Below are 4,434 nucleotides of genomic sequence, written 5' to 3'. Positions count from 1 at the left end.
GTTTGACATATGACAATGTAGGGATTAAGGATATTTTAAATAAATATATTTTATATTAATATTGTAATGTTTATTGATGTCAACTCTTATTTACATAATTTTGTAATATAAATTATATTATTTTATTTAAAACAGTATGAAAAGCTATGCATCAATAATTACAGTCAGAACATAGATTAAGGTAAATGGATTGTGTTCAAAATTAATTCATGACGTATGTAACAATAGCTAGGTACTATTCTGCTTCATTATATGTTTTGTAAATTAGAAACATTAAAAGATTATTATAAATATCGTTTCATTAACAAAAACGATCAACATGTCTTGCATGTTTTATACCGATATAAATTTATTAATTGTGCCGGTAAAATCAAATATTTTAATTAGTTAAAAATAACGTTGGCAATTTCCTGCAATTGAATCTGTAAAGCTCATCAAAATAATAAATATCGCATGGCGGATTTGAATAATGGAGGAAATTTAATAACCACTTATTTTTTTTCAGTCACATAACATTTAATTGTTGTCAACTAATTACTCGAAACCAATAGAGTCTAATTAGTTTGGACTTGTGCAATTTTTTCATAATAATTGTGTGCAGTTTCACTATATTAAATCGGTGAATTATCCAACAAACATGCAATCTTACTAAGTGTAAATTATTTTGAACAGAGTCGTTTCAGAAAAAAAGTTGTTAATATCATTTATGTGCCTATAACTATTTTAATGCTTTAGTCAACAATACTTAAGCCTCTTATTTTCAAACAAACATCATTAACATATTAATTTAAGGGATTTTAATTCATTTTTCAGAAATTATTACTGAAATAATAATAATAACACGTCATGTTGTTACTATTTGGTAGGGATAGTTTGTTTTGAACACAGAAATATGTGCAGCAGTTATTTTCCATCAATTTAAGGGATTTTAATTCATTTTTCAGAAATTATTACTGAAATAATAATAATAACACGTCATGTTGTTACTATTTGGTAGGGATAGTTTGTTTTGAACACAGAAATATGTGCAGCAGTTATTTTCTATCAATTTAAGGGATTTTAATTCATTTTTCAGAAATTATTACTGAAATATTAATAATAACACGTCATGTTGTTACTATTTGGGAGGGATAGTTTGTTTTGAACACAAAAGTATGCGCAGCAGTTATTTTCCATCAATTTAAGGGATTTTAATTCATTTTTCAGAAATTATTACTGAAATAATAATAATAACACGTCATGTTGTTACTATTTGGGAGGGATAGTTTGTTTTGAACACAGAAATATGTGCAGCAGTTATTTTCCATCAATTTAAGGGGTTTTAATTCATTTTTCAGAAATTATTACTGAAATAATAATAATAACACGTCATGTTGTTACTATTTGGGAGGGATAGTTTGTTTTGAACACAGAAATATGTGCAGCAGTTATTTTCCATCAATTTAAGGGGTTTTAATTCATTTTTCAGAAATTATTACTGAAATAATAATAATAACACGTCATGTTGTTACTATTTGGGAGGGATAGTTTGTTTTGAACACAGAAATATGTGCAGCAGTTATTTTCCATCAATTTAAGGGGTTTTAATTCATTTTTCAGAAATTATTACTGAAATAATAATAATAACACGTCATGTTGTTACTATTTGGGAGGGATAGTTTGTTTTGAACACAGAAATATGTGCAGCAGTTATTTTCCATCAATTTAAGGGGTTTTAATTCATTTTTCAGAAATTATTACTGAAATAATAATAATAACACGTCATGTTGTTACTATTTGGGAGGGATAGTTTGTTTTGAACACAGAAATATGTGCAGCAGTTATTTTCCATCAATTTAAGGGATTTTAATTCATTTTTCAGAAATTATTACTGAAATATTAATAATAACACGTCATGTTGTTACTATTTGGGAGGGATAGTTTGTTTTGAACACAGAAATATGTGCAGCAGTTATTTTCCATCAATTTAAGGGATTTTAATTCATTTTTCAGAAATTATTACTGAAATATTAATAATAACACGTCATGTTGTTACTATTTGGGAGGGATAGTTTGTTTTGAACACAGAAATATGTGCAGCAGTTATTTTCCATCAATTTAAGGGGTTTTAATTCATTTTTCAGAAATTATTACTGAAATAATAATAATAACACGTCATGTTGTTACTATTTGGGAGGGATAGTTTGTTTTGAACACAGAAATATGTGCAGCAGTTATTTTCCATCAATTTAAGGGGTTTTAATTCATTTTTCAGAAATTATTACTGAAATAATAATAATAACACGTCATGTTGTTACTATTTGGGAGGGATAGTTTGTTTTGAACACAGAAATATGTGCAGCAGTTATTTTCCATCAATTTAAGGGATTTTAATTCATTTTTCAGAAATTATTACTGAAATAATAATAATAACACGTCATGTTGTTACTATTTGGGAGGGATAGTTTGTTTTGAACACAGAAATATGTGCAGCAGTTATTTTCCATCAATTTAAGGGGTTTTAATTCATTTTTCAGAAATTATTACTGAAATAATAATAATAACACGTCATGTTGTTACTATTTGGGAGGGATAGTTTGTTTTGAACACAGAAATATGTGCAGCAGTTATTTTCCATCAATTTAAGGGGTTTTAATTCATTTTTCAGAAATTATTACTGAAATAATAATAATAACACGTCATGTTGTTACTATTTGGGAGGGATAGTTTGTTTTGAACACAGAAATATGTGCAGCAGTTATTTTCCATCAATTTAAGGGATTTTAATTCATTTTTCAGAAATTATTACTGAAATATTAATAATAACACGTCATGTTGTTACTATTTGGGAGGGATAGTTTGTTTTGAACACAAAAATATGTGCAGCGGTTATTTTCCATCAATTTAAGGGATTTTAATTCATTTTTCAGAAATTATTACTGAAATATTAATAATAACACGTCATGTTGTTACTATTTGGGAGGGATAGTTTGTTTTGAACACAGAAATATGTGCAGCAGTTATTTTCCATCAATTTAAGGGATTTTAATTCATTTTTCAGAAATTATTACTGAAATATTAATAATAACACGTCATGTTGTTACTATTTGGGAGGGATAGTTTGTTTTGAACACAAAAATATGTGCAGCGGTTATTTTCCATCAATTTAAGGGATTTTAATTCATTTTTCAGAAATTATTACTGAAATATTAATAATAACACGTCATGTTGTTACTATTTGGGAGGGATAGTTTGTTTTGAACACAGAAATATGTGCAGCAGTTATTTTCCATCAATTTAAGGGATTTTAATTCATTTTTCAGAAATTATTACTGAAATATTAATAATAACACGTCATGTTGTTACTATTTGGGAGGGATAGTTTGTTTTGAACACAAAAATATGTGCAGCGGTTATTTTCCATCAATTTAAGGGATTTTAATTCATTTTTCAGAAATTATTACTGAAATATTAATAATAACACGTCATGTTGTTACTATTTGGGAGGGATAGTTTGTTTTGAACACAGAAATATGTGCAGCAGTTATTTTCCATCAATTTAAGGGGTTTTAATTCATTTTTCAGAAATTATTACTGAAATAATAATAATAACACGTCATGTTGTTACTATTTGGGAGGGATAGTTTGTTTTGAACACAGAAATATGTGCAGCAGTTATTTTCCATCAATTTAAGGGATTTTAATTCATTTTTCAGAAATTATTACTGAAATAATAATAATAACACGTCATGTTGTTACTATTTGGGAGGGATAGTTTGTTTTGAACACAGAAATATGTGCAGCAGTTATTTTCCATCAACAACAGAAGATTTTTAATATTAATGTAGTAGTAGAGATTGGCTAATTACGTAATAACTTGAGACAGAAGGTGCCTTAAGTAGAGGCTGAACTTTGTACTAAGTGGATCTCACAGTTTTTTACGGTATAAGGACTGAGTAGACTTGGTTTTTTTCACAATTTTTGTTTTTGATCGCATCTAATTTATTTTTGTAGATAGACCTCCTTTTTTTCCTTTCCAGTATCTTCTACTTCTTAAATACCAACAACGAATTTTCTTAAAGCCCACACTCTGTCTTACGAGCTTTTCTTGTTTTTGGAGCTAGTCTTTCTCTTTTTATTTTCCGGTACTACTTCTTGAGATTCACTACAGTTTTTCTCAAAGCCCACTCCCTGTCTCTTTGGGTTTTTCTCGGAGTTACAATTTTTGAAAAATCAATTGTATTCACAAATTGAGGATTCCTGCACTTTGATACTTCCAAAATCCAAAGTGTTACGTAAGATTGACCGGATGTGTATACTGCAGAATCGATATATCATCAACGCATTATTGACTTTTTTGTATACATTTTGTCTTTTTCATTATTTAGCACCTACAATTTTTTTACACAGTCCATAGGTTATAAGTACTTGGAGATCTTGTATATTTATTCGAGA

This window comes from Diorhabda sublineata, chromosome 6, assembly GCF_026230105.1.
Source record: "Diorhabda sublineata isolate icDioSubl1.1 chromosome 6, icDioSubl1.1, whole genome shotgun sequence".
In the NCBI taxonomy this organism is placed as follows: Eukaryota; Metazoa; Arthropoda; class Insecta; order Coleoptera; family Chrysomelidae; genus Diorhabda; species Diorhabda sublineata.
Note: the sequence above shows the minus strand (reverse complement) of the source record.